General features: G+C 47.6%; 2 pseudogenes; one reads left to right on the forward strand and one right to left on the reverse strand.

Moving 5' to 3' along the window:
- LOC112208099 (lymphocyte-specific protein 1-like) overlaps positions 1-17,491 on the forward strand; it is a 74,645-nt pseudogene that overhangs the window by 33,677 nt on the left and 23,477 nt on the right.
- LOC134809380 (uncharacterized) lies at positions 2,976-7,865 on the reverse strand (annotated as a pseudogene).

The raw sequence follows: 17,491 nt of genomic DNA on the forward strand, positions 1-17,491 counted from the left end.
TGGCACCACGGGGAGCAAGCCACAGACAGAAGCTAGACCTGACCCTGCTCTCCCACTCAGAGCCTGAGATCCTCGAACCAGCACCCACTGCCTCTGAGAGAAGAAAGGGCAGAAACAGCAGCAACACCTCTGGGCCATGAGCAAGCGCTCAAGAGGTGACTCAACCAGGAATAAACCACCCCGCTGGCCGCTCCCTGCCTAGGAAGCCCAGAAGCCCAGGCCTCCTCGTCCAACAGGGGAATAAGCCACACTCCTGGCTCCTCCCTGCCTGGGGAGCACAGAAGCCTAGTCCTCCTTGTCCACCCATCCCCCAGGCTTGCTGTCCATTCTGGCTTGGGTCTGGGAGAATCTCCCCCAGTGTTCCCTAAATGGCTCTTATCAAGAATTTACCCATAGGACTTCCACATACAGCAGGTGACAGCGGATGCCTTTGCTCTGTGGGGGTGGAGGATACCGGTGCTTTGAGGGATGTCTCAATGCACCAGGACAGCATGAGATGCCCAACCCAGAGCAGCTGCTCCCACCTGAGTTCACCCTTCCAACCTGAGGTCTAAAATGGGGAAAAAGGCTGCATCCCCAAACCACTCCCAGCAGAGCTGATGCTTCTGAGCAGGAGAACACAGTCTGAACCCCCAGTGCCATTCTCTGTGCGCCAGCCAGGCCATAACACCATCATCCAGAGCTCAGCAGTGCTCACAACCCCCGTGGGTGTGCAGGGGCAGTAGGTGGGCATAAGTTGTGAGTCAGACAGCCGGCTCCTGCTGGGCCTCAGCTTCTCCCTCTGCCAGTGTCCATCTACTCACCTGGCAGGCAGTTCAAGGCTCCCAGGCAGAGCATGCTTGATACATTCACTGCCATATTAAGGACAGAGGTAGGGGTGTCCCTGGGTCACACTGGGACCAGGACCAGGACCCTGGCTTCCCAGGACCTCATTCACTGCCCAGACACTGGAAGCCTGGACCTGAAAGAGCCCCTGGCAATCACTGCCAGGCGCACATGCTGATGACTTTATTTTTCACAGACTGAAAAAAACAGAGCCTGGCATTGTAGCTCAAGCCTTGAGTCCCAGCTACTTGGGAAGCTGAGGCATCATGGCTGCTTGAGACTAGGAGGTGGAGGCTGCAGTGAACTATGATGATGGCACTGCACTCCAGCCTGGGTGACAGAATGAGACCCTGTCTCTGAAGAAAAAAAAAAAAGTTGAAGCATGAAATTTTCACAGCAGCCTTTTCCATGTGTGGCTGCATGTCAGGGGCCATCATCTCGGCTTCTGCCACCCGAGGATGATTACATTGAAAGGAGACCTGTGTGAACCACTGCGCATCCTCGGCTCCCATGTGAGATTAGTGCTGATGCTCCCCAATACTACTTTCTAGCACAGTAGCCGGGACCTGGATGTCCATCGCTGGAGGAGCCTGCAGTGCTCTCTGACTTACGCCCTTTCCAGGGCGGTCTGGGGTTGGCAGGACACCGCCACGGACTGGCTGATGTAACCAACAAGGCTGCAGCTTTTCTCTTCCCCAGTGAGATTTTTCCATGACTGGCACAGTGTCCACCCCATCCTGTGTAATTTCATGAGCAGAAACTTCCCCACAGAAGCAACAAAACCTGGCCTGGGACCTCAGAAGGGCTGAGCATGCACAGCTGTGGCTCTACATAAAGGAACTTGTTTGGAGCTGGCATGATTCAACAAGAGGCCTTCAGTCAGTGGATTCCCAGGCCTGAGGAAATCCAGGGGGCACAAGTAGCTATTCTTATGATAGCACAGAGAGGTTATGTGGAAAAGTCGTTTGATAGATGCTTGCCGTTGGGCTCCAGTCATTCAGAAAGGTGGTCTCTGTCTTCAGTGTGAAAAGCAACCCAAGCAGAGTGAAAAACATTGCCCTCCATGGCCCTGTGGGCTCTGTGAGACAGGAGCAAGCAGGGGTCTCTCCTCTGAGCTTCCTTCTGGTCCCCTGGGAGGGCACCTGGTCAACATGGAGAAGGCCACAGACTCACAGGACGAAGACCTCATGAAAGAGCATAATCAGTGAAAATTAAACAAGAATCTGAATTCAGAAGTGCCAGACCACTAAAGCAAGTGACTAAACAAACTCCAACAAACTTGCACACAGTTGGCCTCCATAGCCACGGGTTCTACCTCTGCAGGTTCAACCAAGCACACATTGAAAATATTTGGGGAAAAATGTGCATCTGTACTGAACATATACAGATACTTTTTTGTCATTATTCCCTAAACAATAAAGTATAATGATTGAAATAGTATTTACAGGGTATTGGGTATTATTAGCAACCTAGAGATGATTTAAAGCATATCAGAGGATTTTTGGAATTTTTTTATTTTTATGTTGAGACGGAGTCTTGCTCTGTTGCTCAGATTGGAGTGCAGTGGTGCTATCTCAGCTCACTGCAACCTCTGCCTCCGGGGTTCAAGCCATTCTCCTGCCTCAGCGTCCAGAGTAGCTAGGACTACAGGTGCCTGCCACCACATCCGGCTAATTGTTGTATTTTTAGTAGAGACGGGGTTTCACCATGTTGGGCAGGATGGTCTTGATCTCCTGACTTCAGGTGATCCACCCACCTTGGCCCCTGAAAGTGTTGGGATTTCAGGCATAAGCCACCGTGTCCAGCCACTTCTACATTTATTTAACCCTCCCACAAAAAAAGGCCACTTAACCACTTTGGGAGGCTGAGGTGGGCGGATCACAAGGTCAGGAGATCGAGACCATCCTGGCTAACACGGTGAAAGCCCATCCCTACTAAAAAAATACAAAAAATTAGCTGGGTGTCATGGCGGGCGCCGGTAGTCACAACTACTCCTGAGGCAGGAGAATGGCGTGAACCCAGGAGGTGGAACTTGCAGTGAGCCAAAATTGTGCCACTGCACTCCAGCCTGGGCGACAGAGTGAGACTCCATCTCAAAAAAAAAAAAAAAAAAAAAAAAAAAAAAAAGGGCTAGTTAACTATAGGCAAAGACAGTTTGAGATTTTGTTTGCAATCTGTTTCTCACATTAAAAAGACAAGCTAGGTTTAGTTCAAGTGTCTACAAAGATGTCCAACATACTTTCCGAAGAATCCTGTTCACTTGTAGGAAACTGGGATCCTGTCCTTGGCCTTGATATTCAGCTCACCTTCAGCTACTCAAAGCTTCTCTTCAAACTTGTCAATATTTGTAACCTGCATTCGGTACATCAAGGCTAGTCGCTGTGGGGCAGAAGGGAGAGGGGACCAAAAGAAACATGCAGGGACAGACGGGCAACCCCCCAACTCAACAGAGAACCTGCCTAGAACTCATGGTAATGACAACCTCAGCATTGTGAAGAGGACATCATTCAGAAACTAGAGATTCCTAACATACAACAGTACCATTTATGGTCTTTCTACTTTACAACAATGTGAAAGCAAGTGCAACCTAAGCTCCTTGTGTGAAAGCAATATGCACGCTAAACTCCTTGACCTACGATGGAGCTACCTCCCAATGAGACCCTGGGAAGCTGAAAATATCCTAATTCAAGGAGCATCTGTACTTCCAAGTCTAAACAATTTTAGTTTCCTTAACCAAAATTTGAGAAATAAAATTTCAACAGGCTTTGTGATGTATGTTCCACTCATAGGAAAACAAAGAAATGGAGGGGTGTCAGCACATTAGCTTACAGCCCCACCTCTGATGTGTGCCTCAGACTCAGCTATACTTGCAGACAGAGCAGGAGCCTCCCTGAGAGGCCAGCATGGCTTCTGCATGGGACTGAGAATGGCACAATCAAGAACACAGCCAAAAATAGATGTTTTAGGAAACTGCGGCCATGGAGGGTTCGTGTTTAAACACAAAACCTGAGACCATTCATCCCTCACACCAGGACACCAATGGGTCTGTTTCTCTGGCACATGGTTCTCCAAATGCAGTGTTTTCCTAAGTAAGCTCCACATGTTTCACTCAGATTTCAGCAGGACTGGACGGCAACAGCCGAAAGGGAGGACAAAGATGGACCTGCAGGACTCTCTTTGAGGTTAACTGGAAACTCCAGAAGAGGACAGAGATGAGATGAGGGAGTGGCACCTGTTGCTCCCTCTCTCACACCCCAAACTACTATGACAGAATTCTGAGCATTTCCTCTTTAAGGAAGCTATTTCTTCAGTTGACTCATCCAGAGATGAGCACAGTGTTGTAGGTTAAAATAACCTTCCAGGCTGAAATAATCAGTCATCCATCAGAGGATTTACGTGAATAAGCACCATCCTCTGCACTTAGTCATGGTGTATTTTAAAAACAGGGTTTCCTGTTTTTAAAAATATCAAGACAGAGCAGGGTGTGGTGGCTGATGCCTGTGACCAGGCACTTTGGAAGGCCAAGGTATAAGGATCACTTGAAGCCAGGAGTTCAAGTGGAGCCTGGGCAATATAGTGAGACCTCATCTCTCCAAATAAACAAAAAATTTAAAAATTAGCCAGGTGTGGTGGCCTGCAATCCCAGCTACAGTGGAGGCCGAGGTGGGAGGATCACCTGCGCCCTGGAGGTCAAGGCTACAGTGAGCAGAGATCACAGACCACTGCATCTTGGCCTGGGTGAGAAAGAGAAACTCTGCAAAAAAAAGAAAGAAAAGAAAAAAAGAAAGAGAGAGAGAGAAAGAAAAAGAAAGAAAAGAAAGAAAGAAAAGAAAGAAAGAAAGGGAGAAAGAAAGAGAGTGAAAGAAGGTAAGAAAGAATGAAAGAAAGAGAAAGAAAGAAAGAAAGAAAGAAAGAAAGAAAGAAAGAGGGAAGGGAGGGGAAGGGAGGGGAAGGGAAGGGAAGGGAAGGGAAGGGAATGGAAGGGAAGGAAAGGAAAAGAGAGAGAAGGAGGGAGGGAGGGAAGGAAGGAAGGAAAGGGAAGGAAGGAAGAAAAAAAAAAAGAAAAGGAAAAAGCATTCTGAATCCTGAGGAACCCAGCAAAGGGGCAGAAGCTCCGGTGGAGGCCATGGTTGTTTCCAGACCCTGGGCTGGGCCACAACAAACCCAGACCACTTTCCTAACCGGTGGTCCACACATTGTCCAGGGTTAAATTGCTCCAAGCACAGGTTCTGATGCACTCTTGGAATCTAAAGTTACCAGATCTGGCTAGGCATGGTGGCTCACCCCTGTAATCCCAGCATTTTGGGAGATCAAGGTGGGCAGATCACCTGAGGCCAGGAGTTCGACACCAGCCTGGCCCAACATGGAGAAACCCCATTTCTACTAAAAATACAAAAATTAGCCAGGCATGGTGGTGCATGCCTGTAATCCCAGCTACCTGGGAGGCTGAGGCATGAGAATCACTAGAACTCAGGAGGCAGATGTTCCAGTGAGCTGAGAATACATCATTGTGCTTCAGCCTGGGCAACAGAGCAAGACTGTCTCAAAACCAAACCAAACCAAAACAAAACAAAAACAAAAAAAGACAACCAAATAAGTGTAAATCAATGGGCTGAGGTTCCTCATGATAAAGAAGCATGCCCTCAACTCCAGGTATCCAAAAGAACAGCAACAGCCTGCACCCACACGCTCACTCACAGGCTGCCCAAACACCACAGCTCCAGGGTGCAGGTAGACTTCCACCATGTCACTCTCCAGCACCACATGGACACACTGCACCTCTCCCTTGGCCAGCATCTCATAGACAATGTTGTCCTAGGAAATGCTGTGTCCGCTGGCACTGAGAGCATTCAGGAGGCTCATGACAACTGCGATGACCAGAAAGAGGGGCAGCCACTCTTGGTACATCTAGTCATCCAGCTCCTGGCATCTCCTCTCCTCTGAGCTGGCAGAAAAGCAAAAGGGAGAAACGAACACTTGAGCATCAGACATGGGCAACATCCAGAACTTCTTCAGCAAAGCTCAACTGGACTGGGAGGTGCAGTGTCCTGCACGGAAGATCCTGCACTTCTGCCAATTTTTCCCTGAAGTTTTTAGAGGCAAAGACTAATGGTGTACCATTTGAGGTCACCAACATTTCATTCACTGAGGTCACTTCAGCGAGGGCAGGAGTGGTTCCTGCCTGAGATAACAGGAAACCATTTCTAAATTGAAACACTCAGAGCTGGGCACAATGGTGCATGCCTGTGGTCCCAGCTACTAGGGAGGCTGAGGAGGGAGGTTGAAGCTGCAGTGAGCCATGATCGTGCCACTACACTCCAGCCTGGGCAGCAGAGCAAGACCCTATCTCAAAAAACAAACGACTGTCCCAGGCCTTCTGAGCTGTCACAGATGCAGTGAGCTTTCCCAATGCAAAGTGCACACTCACAATGGCCATGAATCCAGTCACTTGGAGTCTGATCAAATACGAAAACACCACATAAGTTATTAAATAGCAAAACATAAGTTGTTAAATATCAAAACATACACATAAGTTATTAAAAACAATAAAACAAATACCTTTTACCACAACCTGTCTCAAGAAATAATATCTTCCCAATCCCTCTGAAGACCCATGTGCCTTCTCTCTTCCTACCCAACAACCATTCTGAACTTTTTACTCATCACAATGAGTAACGTTTAACAGAAAGTTGTAGGTTATTTATCACAACATCTGAAAATATAACTTAAAAGTATCATAAGATACACTGTTCAGTCTAAAGGCATATACTCCAGACTACTTAACTCTAGAACTTTCCCAGAGACCAACTCTTTGTAAGAAGCATCAGGTGAATTCTTCTAAATCACCTTCCTCAGTTATTATCCTATTGAAGACACAGCAGCATCATGCTCACCTCTAAGAGGATGGAAAAGACACTCAGCCCCTGTTCTTGAGACACAGGGATACCTCGAGGGGAGGTGGACAGGTGCACCCCACAGGCAGCAGGAGACTAGCTGAAGCCCAGTCTGGGGCCAGCGCAGAGGGGATCTGGAGCAGCAGGTGCTCACAGGCCCTTCATGGGGGCCTGCAAGGAGGTGTGGCAAACAGGAATAGGCAGGGTAGCCAGGGAGATGCCTCTGAGGAGGGCCTGGTGGGAAAAAGGGCAGCCAGGATGGCCACTAGGTAAAGTGCCTGAAGGGGTCACTTTCCGCAGCCCAGGGCCCAGGTGGAGAGCAGTCCTGCAGCCAGGCAGGCTCCCAACAGTGACCACCCAAGGGTAATCCAGTCTTCCTTCAAATCCTCTGGTCAAGTAAGTCTCTCCTCCAGCTCTGGGGAGGGCATGAGTGACTTGTTTTGTTTACAGTGCTTTCCTACAGGATCTCATTCACCCACTGACCCAGGTCTCTACAAGCAGCCTGGGGCACCTCTGCTTTACACCAGGAAGAGGAGGGACGCCTGGTGAGGCCAGTGACAGACCTGTGCCATCACCGCTGCATAGCCAGCGTCTACTGCAAACCACTCCATGTGGAGCTTCCCTCAAGACAGGCCCACATCTGTCAAAGAAACCAAAGCTTCAACTGGTTACCGGTTATCCTAGCTGTACACAAGGAACTCGATCTCATTACACACACCTGCTCAGAGCAAGAGCAGAGACCCAGACACAGGAAGGGCCAGGAAAAGCACACAAAACGCAAGTCTGAGGGCCAAACCCAGACAGGGGAAGCCCACTTGGTCTCACCATATCTGCCACAGACCCAGCAATGGGAACAATGCCATCTCCAGACCACCTGCATCTGTGGACACAGCACCACAGACCCAGTAGCGGGAACAATGTCATTTCCAGAACACCTGTGCCTGCGGACACAGCGCCACGGACCCAGCACCAGGAACAACATCATTTCCAGAACACCTGTGCCTGTGGACAAACCACCATAGACCCAGCTGAGGGAACGACGTCATTTCCAGAACACCTGTGCCTATGGACAAACCACCAAGGACCCAGCACTGGGGAAAAGAGACTCACCTGTGCTAGAGATTCACAGCTGTGCTCCTCCTGCATTGTCTGGGGCCTTCACACTGGCATCAAAGCCAGACCTGGGCATGTCCCATGTACCACCATCCTTTCCAACAATCATTTTAGATGAATTCAAACAATTTTAAAATCAGCTTAAAAACACAAAATGAAACCTACTGAAAAGGTTTGGCAAAATAATTGCTTTGAATATACGAAGGTACATTTTAGATATCACTGTGTCTTGTTATAATCGATTCTAATTGTGCGTCTAATACTTAAAGCTCATATTCACGAAGGCAATTATATAAAGCCCACCGCTTATTTCAGGGAGCAAATTTTTGTTCTCAGGTTAGTATCTCATTATTAAAAACTATCTACTTCCAATATTTAATTACCAATTGTGTTTTCTACTAGAAATATGGGGCACCCTGTGAAAGTGTGAGAAATACTTTCCAGCTGCTACTCTAGCTACCCTGGAGGGAGGATCCAGAATCACGACCAACATTTCTCCTTCAGAAGCTCTGTGACCATATCAAGAGTGTCACATTTTCTTTTCATTTTTACTTTTGTTGAGATGGGGTCTTGCTCTGTCACCCAGGCTGGAGTGTGGTGGTGCACTGCAGGAGAAACCCACAGTGTTCCATGGGCCAACCTGGGCTCACTGCAGCCTTGACCTCCTGGGCTCAAGTGATCTTCCCACCTCAGCCTGAGAAGCAGCTGGGACTACAGGTGCATGCCACTGTGCCTGGCTAATTTTTAAAATTTTAGTAGAAGACAAGTTCTCACTATGTTGCCCAAGCCAGTTGCAAACGACTGAGCTCAAGTGATCCTCCCACCTCGGTCTCCCAAAGTGCTGGGATTATAGGCATGAGCCACCACACCCGGCCAAAGAATTTCTAATAATAGTGAAATGACAGCTTGGATTTGGTCTACAATAAACACCTCTTGTGCTTTTGTCACAAACATGTAGCCCTTCTCCAGTGAGGGTCAGCCAGGCATGTTAATTCACAGGTATGTGACACAGGATGGCTCTTAGTCCCACTGTGTCAGGAAGCAGGATCTGCCCAACAAGATGCTGAGGCCACACAGCTCTTGGGAGAGCCTAGCCCCATCATGACACCTTCTTCTGAAGCTCCTTAGGTTCAAATCATTTAGCTGTTCAGCAAGTCCTCTCTGGCCTCCACGGCCTCCTCAGTGGCAGGAAGGAGGCCAACAGAGCACCCAGGACACAGGACCACAGAGAAGTCTCTTCCAGCCACAAGTGAAGCCACCACAGGGAAAATCCACATGCTCCGTGAGCACACGCAGGTGGATGACATAGAGAGCCAGGCCAAGGAGGGTCCACAAACAGGACTTGCACACATTCTGGGGTGGTGCAAACCGGTACAACCCTGTCTGATAACTGCCTGGTAGACCGATCAACAGCCATAGACAGTATTTCGTTTCTTTAATTCAAAAATCCTGCTTCTGACACTTTAACCTAAGGAAACAAACCTTAAGAAATTCCGGCCACGCACAGTTGGCTCATGACTGTCATCCCAGCAATTTGGGAGTCAAGACAGGTAGATCACTTGAGTCCAAGAGTTAGAAACCAGCCTGGGCTACATGGCAAAAGCCCATCTCTATAGGAAAAAATAAAAATGAAATACAACTTAGCTCGGGCTGGGCGCAGTGTTCACGCCTGTCATCCCAGCACTTTGGGAGGCTGAGGTGGGTGGATCACCTGGTGGGTAGATCAACTGAGTTCAGGAGTTCGAGACCAGCCTGGCCAACATGGTAAAACCCCATCTCTACTAAAAATAAAAAAATTAGATGTGCGTGGTGGCACACACCTGTAATCCCAGCTACTAGGGAGGCTAAGGCAGGAAAATCATTTAAACCTGGTAGGCGGAAGTTGCAGTGAGCCGAGATCATGCCTCTTCACTCCAGCCTGGGCAACAAAGAGTGAAATTCCATCTCAAAACAAAACAAACAAACAAACAAATGCACTCTTGGTATAAAAGGCACTTCCTCTGCCTGGAAGACCCTCCACCTCCTTCCCATGAAGTCCTTAACTTCTGTCCAGCCCAAGCCTCCAGTGCATCCCTTCCACTGAACTGCCTAACACACCTCTTCCTGCCACGCCTTCAGTGTTATGGCCATTAGTGCCTGTGCACCCAGCACAGCCAGTGCACTCAGCACAGCCAGTGCACTGCTCCTGGGATGGTTATTCAGGATGCTCAGATAAGCCGCCAGATCACAGAGAGCTGGGAGTGCGAGCTCAGCATTTGCTGCCTGTGTTCTTGAGGCAGTGCTGCTGCAGATGTGCTCAGGAAGCTCACCTGCCTCCTGAGCCTCATATGCACATCCTGTAGATGGCAGCCTGCAGGACCACTGGTAAGTTCTGTTGAAAAACCCGCCTTCGAGGAAAAAAGAGTCAATTGTTGACAATTAGATATTATGATCACATAACTCACCTCAGTCAGTCATCTAAAAACAAATGGCTGATACCACTGAGTCTCAAGGAAGCAACCACAGGGTCCAGAACAGGCTTATCCCACTTGGAAACAGCTCCTGAAGACAGCAGCCCCGAGTGCCACAGCTGACCCCAACAGATGAGAGGCCTCCAGGGCAGGGGCTCCACCTTGACACAGTCACACTTCACAGGGCAGAGGGGGCCTTCTCCACAAGAAGCTGTGTGAAAATGTTAGCAACTGCTGCTGGGCACAGTGGCTCATGCTTGTAATCCCAGCACCTTGGGAAGCTGAAGCTGAGGCCTGAGGTCAGGAGTTCAAGACTAGCCTGACCAACATGGAGAAACTCTGTCTTTACTAAAACTACAAAAAATCAGCCAGGTGTGGTGATACATGCCTGTAATCCCAGCTACTCAGGAGGCTGAGGCAGGAGAATCACTTGAACCCTGGAGGTGGAGGTTTCAGTGAGCATAGATCACACTATTGCACTCTAGGCTGGGCAACAAGAGCAAAACTCCACCTCAAAAAAAGGAAAAAAAAATGTTTGCACCTGCTTTTTGTCTAGTTAAAGTTCTGACTATGAAGTAACTATAGCTTCACATGTAGTTGTAAGAAATGGCAAAGAGCTTGTTGGGTGCAGTGGCTCACCCCTGTAATCCCAGCACTTTGGGGAGCTGAGGCAGGTGGATCACAAAGTCAGGAGTTCGACATCAGCCTGAACGACATGCTGAAACCCTGTCTCTACTAAAAAAAAACAACAAAATTAGTCAGGCATGGTGGCATGAACCTGTAATCCCAGCTACTCAGGAGGCTGAGGCAGGAGAATCGCTTGAACCCAGGAGGCAGAGGTTGCAGTGAGCAGAGATCCAGCCACTGCACTCCAGCCTGGGCGACAGAGTGCAACACAAGCAAGCAAGCAAAGAAGGAAGAAAGAAAGAAAGACAGAGAGAGAGAGAGAGAGAGAGAGAGAGAAAGGAGGGAGGGAAGGAAGGAAGGAAAGAAGGAAGGAAGGAAGGAAGGAAGGAAGGAAGGAAGGAAGGAAGGGCACAGAGCAATACGTTGTCCACCTGCTTCCAGTGGTTACATCTTGCAAAACTATAAACAGTATCACAGCCAGGCTTTCCCACTGCGACAGTCACTTAAGCTCCCTGGTGTTGTCCCGTGACACATGCTCAGTGTATGCTCATGAACCCACCGCAGCCAAGGCAGGCAACAGTCCAACCACAGGCTCCCTCCAGCTGTATCCCTCCCCCATCCTTAGCCCCTAGCAAACATGAAACTGTGTTCCATCTCTTTATTTTTTGTCTTTAGATAATGCTCTATAAAGAACTGAAAACCATATGGAATATGATCTTTTGAGTCAGCCTTTTTTTACTCAGCATAATTCCTTCCAGATTCACCCACATTAACAGTAAGTGGTATTCCAAGCAACTACTTTTTGGGCAACCACTACTTACAATCTTTCTGCATGGCTGGCAAAACTGTTTCTAAGTCACATTCAGTATCGTTCTTTCATTTAAAGGGGAGGCAAAATAATTTTCACGTGAACAGATGCAATGTGGTTCAGCATCCGACCATGAAGAAGGCCTGTCTGAGGGCTGAGACTGTGCTGTGTGTGTCTGATATAGTCAGTGGTCCTGAAAACCCACACAAACCAACTCCCCCCGCAACCACAGCAGAAGGCCCAGGGGAAACCAAGAATAGGTTCTCACGAGAAAGATTCTTTTGGCTCAGTAAACAATTACCCCCTAATGCAAATTTAACAGACATTATTTTATCAAAGCAAACTACAGTTCAACCCAAAACAGAATAAATATAAGACAATCACTCGGCTGGGTGCGGTGGTGAGGCTCATGTCTGTAATCCCAGCACTTTGGGAGGCCAAGGAGGGTGGATCAGGAGGTCAGGAGAATGAGACCATACTGGCTAACACAGCGAAACCCCATCTCTACTAAAAACACAAAAAATCAGCCAGGCGTTGTGGCATGCACCTGTAGTCCCAGCTATTCGGGAGGCTGAGGCAGGAGAATAGCTTGAACCCGGGAGGCAGAGGTTGCTGTGAGCCAAGATTATGCCATTGAACTCCAGTTTGGGCAAGAGTGAAACTTGCCTCAAAAAAAAAGACGATCACTCAGATGCAGGAGAGACACACAAGTGGGCCATGTGCACCCTCACCCATAAGCAAGTGCAGGACCCAGAAGAGCAAAGGGCATGATGACTGCCTGCCCTCCCACATGCCAGGGCACCTGCCAATGCAGCAGTGATTAGGATTTCACTGAATAAGCGTCTACAACACCCCAAGAGTGATAACCAGGAAGCTGCCATTGCTTTGCCTTGTAATGGCAATGGGGGCTGCCATGCCATTCCTTCCAGGAATCAGTTATTAGTGAAGCCACACATATCCCTGAGTAACCATAACACAACACACAAGACTGAATGCAAAATATGCTCAGGCCACAAAATTCTTCCCTCTTCTCTGACAGGTGACCCTTGAGCAGCATGGGAGTGAGTTGCATAAATTCACTTACACGTGGATTTTCTTCCACCCCTGCTACCCCTGAGACAACAAGACCAGCCCCTCGTCCTCCTCAGCCCACTCAAAGTGAAGTCCATGAGAATGAAGCCTTTTATGGTGATCTGCTTCCACTTCATAAACAGGAAATATATTTTCTTTAATGACATTTTTTTCTTTCTTAATTTTTTATGTTTGAGACAGAAAGGTCTCACTCAGTTACCCAGGCTGGAGTGCAATGCCTCAATCTCAGCTCCTCTGCAACCTCTGCCTCCAAGGTTCAGATGATTCTCGTGCCTCAGACTCTGGAGTAGCTGGGATTCCAAGCACGTACCACCACGCCTGGCTATTTTTTCTTTTTTCTTTTTTTTTTTTTTTGGTATTTTTAGTAGACAAGGGGTTTCACCATGTTGGCCAGGCTGGTTTCAAACTCCTGGCCTCAAGTGATCTGCCTGCCTTTCTTCTTTTATTAAAAAAAAAAAATAGCCAGGTGTGGTGGCTTATGCCTGTAATCCCAGCACTTTGGGAGGCCAAGGTGGTTGGATCACCTGAGGTCAGAAGTTTGAGACAACACTAACCAACATGGTGAAACCCTGTCTCTACTAAAAATACAAAAATTAGCTGGGTGTGATGTTGCATTGCTGTGATCCCAGCTATTTAGGAGGTTGAGGCAGGGGGATCACTTGAACCCTGGAGGCAGAGGTTCCAATGATCCAAACTCACGCCATTGCACTCTAGCATGGGCAACAAAAGCAAAACTCCAGGCTAGGTGCGATGGATCACGCCTGTAATCCCAGCGCTTTGGGATGCCAAAGCAGGTGGATCACCTGAGGTCAGGAGTTCGAGACCAGCCTGACCAATGTGGAGAAACCCTGTCTGTCCTCAAAATACAAAATTAGCCAGGTGTGATGGCTCATGCCTGTAATCCCAGCTACTCGGGAGACTGAGGCAGGAAAATCACTTATACCCAGGAGGTGGAGGTTGTGGTGAGCCAAGATCGCGTCATTGCACTCCAGCCTGGTGACAGAGTGAGATTCCATCTCAAAAAAAAAAAAAAAAAAAAAAAAGTGTGAAATTCCGTCTCAACATAATAATAACAATGGCCAGGCACAGTGGCTTATGGCTGTAATCCCAGTACTTTGGGAGGCCAAGGTGGGTGGATCATGAGGTCAAGAGATCAAGACTGGCCGGGTGTGGTGGCTTACACTTGTAATCCCGGCACTTTGGGAGGCCGAGCCAGGCAGATGACGAGGTCAGGAGATTGAGACCATCCTGGCTAACATGGTGAAACCCTGTCTCTACTAAAAATACAAAAAGTTAGCTGGTCGTGGTGGTGGGTGCCTGTAGTCCCAGCTACTGTGCAGGCTGAGGCAGGAGAATAGCATGAACCCAGCAGGCAGAGCTTGCAGTGAGCCGAGGTCACGCCAATGTACTCCAGCCTGGATGACAGAGTGAGACTCCATCTCAAAACAAAAAAAAAAAATAGAGAAATGATTTAACAATTGAGTTTTGCAACCACAGGGGAGGAATATAGGAGAACAGTATACTCCTAAATAACTAAAGCAAAACACAGAAACCATCTGAAAAATCTGCTTATGTCCACAAGATTTAAAAATTTGAAATAAACCATTACCTATATTATTTAGTACATTATTTACTAATTATAGAACAATAAACTATTTCAACTTATGAAGTTAAATATCTTCGCTATTTAAATTGCTAATGTGAGAGAATAAAAATAGTTATGAACACAACTTTGGGAAAATATCAGGAATCCCTTTAATACATGAAATTGCTTTAAAATAACTTAAACAGGCCAGGCACAGTGGCTCATGCCTCTAATCCTAGCACTTTGGGAGGCCGAGACCAGTGGATCATGAGGTCAGGAGTTCAAGACCTGGCCAAGATGGTGAAACCCTTTCTCTACTAAAAATACAAAAATTAACCTGGCGTGGTGGCAGGCACCTGTAATCCCAACTACTCAAGAGGCTGAGGCAGAATTGCTTGAACTGAGGAAGTGGAGGTTGCAGTGAGCTGAGATCACACCACTGCATTCCAGCCTGGGTGACAGAGTGAGACTCCCACTCACAAGCAGCTTCCAGCCAAGTGGCAACAGCAGCAGCCCAGCCACCACCAAGACGGACTGGCATGACACCCCTCACACAAGGCTCTATCTCACCCAAAGTCTGAATAAATAACATTTACAAATGGGGGAGGGAGTTGCAGTGGCTCCTGCCTGTAATCCCAGCACTTTGGGAAGCTGTTGGAGGAGGATGGCTTGAGCCCAGGAATTCAAGACCAGTGGAGGCAACATGGACAAAACTTCATCTCTAAAACAACAGCAACAACAACAACAACAACAACAACAACAACAACAACAACAACAACAAATAAAAGTGTAGCTGTAGCTGGATGTGGTGACACATACCTGAAGTCCCAGATTCTCAGGAGGCTGAGGTGGGAAGAGCACCTGGGCACAGGAGGTTGAGGCTGCAGTGAGTGGAGATTGTGCCTGGGCAACAGGGCAAGACGCTGTCTCAAATAATAAGAAAAGATATAAAGATGGGGAAAGAGTTTCATAACCATGACCTGAAATATAACTTTCTTCACAAAGACATGAATGGGTTCACCAATGAAACGACCCTGTTGCCACTTGCACATAACCTCAGGTGTTAAGGGGGCTGAAGCATGTGCTTCTTGTTTCACAGCCACAGGCACCTGTGGGCTGACGTGAAACACTGGCAGCAGATGGGCAGGTTGCTGATGCATGGCCAATCAGTGGGCACAGCACTCTCCCTACCCATGTGTTGGCACAAGGCTGTATAATGTCAGTTATGGGTAGAGATATTTTTTATTTTTCCCTGTTCTGACTGCATAAAGCGGAGCATGAAATAAAGGTAAGAGGTGTCAATCCTTCAGGTTTTTTAACTTAAAGTCAAGAGACCAAAGAATGTTACAAGGTTTAATTAAATGATTTATTGAAGAGCAAATTATTTGCAGGGTAGTTTTAGTGATTGTGTGGATATAAAACATCTGAAGCCACTTTGTAAATCCTTACTAAACATTCTTACAGCTGACTAGACAACATGAAAAACCTTTTTCAAGCAGCCAGTTGCTGCAATACAGCAGAATTTTTTTTTTACAAAAGGACAACTTGGGCAGGTGTGGTGGCTCATGCCTGTAATCTCAACACTTTGGGACGCCAAGGCAGGCCAATCGCTTGAATGCAGGAGTTCAAGACCAGCGACCAGCCTGGGAAATGTGGCAAAACCCAATCTCTACAAAAAATACCCCCCAAAAATTAGCTAGGTGTAGTGGTGTGTCCCTGTAGTCCTGGCTATTTGGAAGCCTGAAGTGGGAGGATCATTTGATTTATAGTTAGCCTGGCCTCTGGAGCTCTTGGACTGCAACACCCATAATGACTGCCAAAGCTGCACCCACGGGGACTCCTCCTGCTGAAGTTAAGTCATGCAGACAACAAGTTATGTGTGAATACGAGGATGTCTTACATAAAACACATTACTTTGTGGAATGCTTGAAAATAAACAAACTCATCTTTGTAAATTTTTGTAAATTTTCTTCCTGAAGCTCTTTCTTAGGAAACAGTTTCTTGTCATATCACTTGTTAACTGGGCTTCAATCATCCCATGTACAACCAGATTTTATTCTTCTTTAAAATACAGGGCCAGGTGCAGTGGCTCACGCCTGTAATCCCAGCACTTTGGGAGGCCAAGGTGGGTGGATCACCTGAGGTCAGAAGTTGAAGACTAGCCTGGCCAACATGGTGAATGAAATGTCTCTATTAAAAATAGGAAAATTAGCTGGGTGTGGTGGCAGATGCCTATAATCCCAGCTACCTGGGAGAATGAGGCAGGAGAATCACTTGAACCTGGGAGGTGGCGGTTGTGGTGAGCCGAGATCATGCCACTGCACTCCAGCCTGTGTGACAGAGTAAGACTGCTTCTCCAAAACAAACAAACAAACAAAAAAACCAAACCAAACCAAAACAAAACAAAAAAACAAAAAAACAAAAAGATGGAAAGTCCCTTTCTTTCTTTTTTTTTGAGACAGAGTTTCACTCTTGTTGCCCAGGCTGAAGTGCGATGGTGGGATCTTGGCTTACTGCAAACTCCGCCTCCCAGGTTCAAGCGATTATCTTGCCTCAGCCTCCTGAGTAGCTAAGATTATAGGCGTGTGCCACAACACCTGGCTAATTTTGTATTTTTAGTAGAGAGAGTTTCTCCATGTTGGTCAGGGTGGTCTCAAACTCCCGACCTGAGATGATCCACCTACCTCAGCCTCCCAGAGTGCTAGGATTACAGGCATGAGCCACTGTGCCCAGCAGATAGTCCCTTTCTACTAGTAAGAAACCTGTACAGGAATTTGAGGATGACTAAATAATCATGTATTTCTCAGTGTTACTTTAGACTGTTGGGTGTGGGACTTCGGACAGGTGTTTAAGGCCATGGAAGGGACAGCCTATGTCCTCTCCATGTGATAGAAACCCCCACAGCCCTGGGCAGTGCATTCCAAGTTCACCAACATGGCAACTTAAAACAACAAATACTTATCTCACTCTGTTTCTGAGGGTCAGGAATCTGGGAGTGGCTTGACTGGATTGTTTAGTCTCTTGGACTGGATGATCTTGCAGTCCAACTGATTGATGGTCAGGGCTGTGGTCGTCTGAAACTTGACTGGTGCCGAAG

This window comes from Pan troglodytes, chromosome Y (genome assembly GCF_028858775.2).
Source record: "Pan troglodytes isolate AG18354 chromosome Y, NHGRI_mPanTro3-v2.0_pri, whole genome shotgun sequence".
Lineage (NCBI taxonomy): Eukaryota > Metazoa > Chordata > Mammalia > Primates > Hominidae > Pan > Pan troglodytes.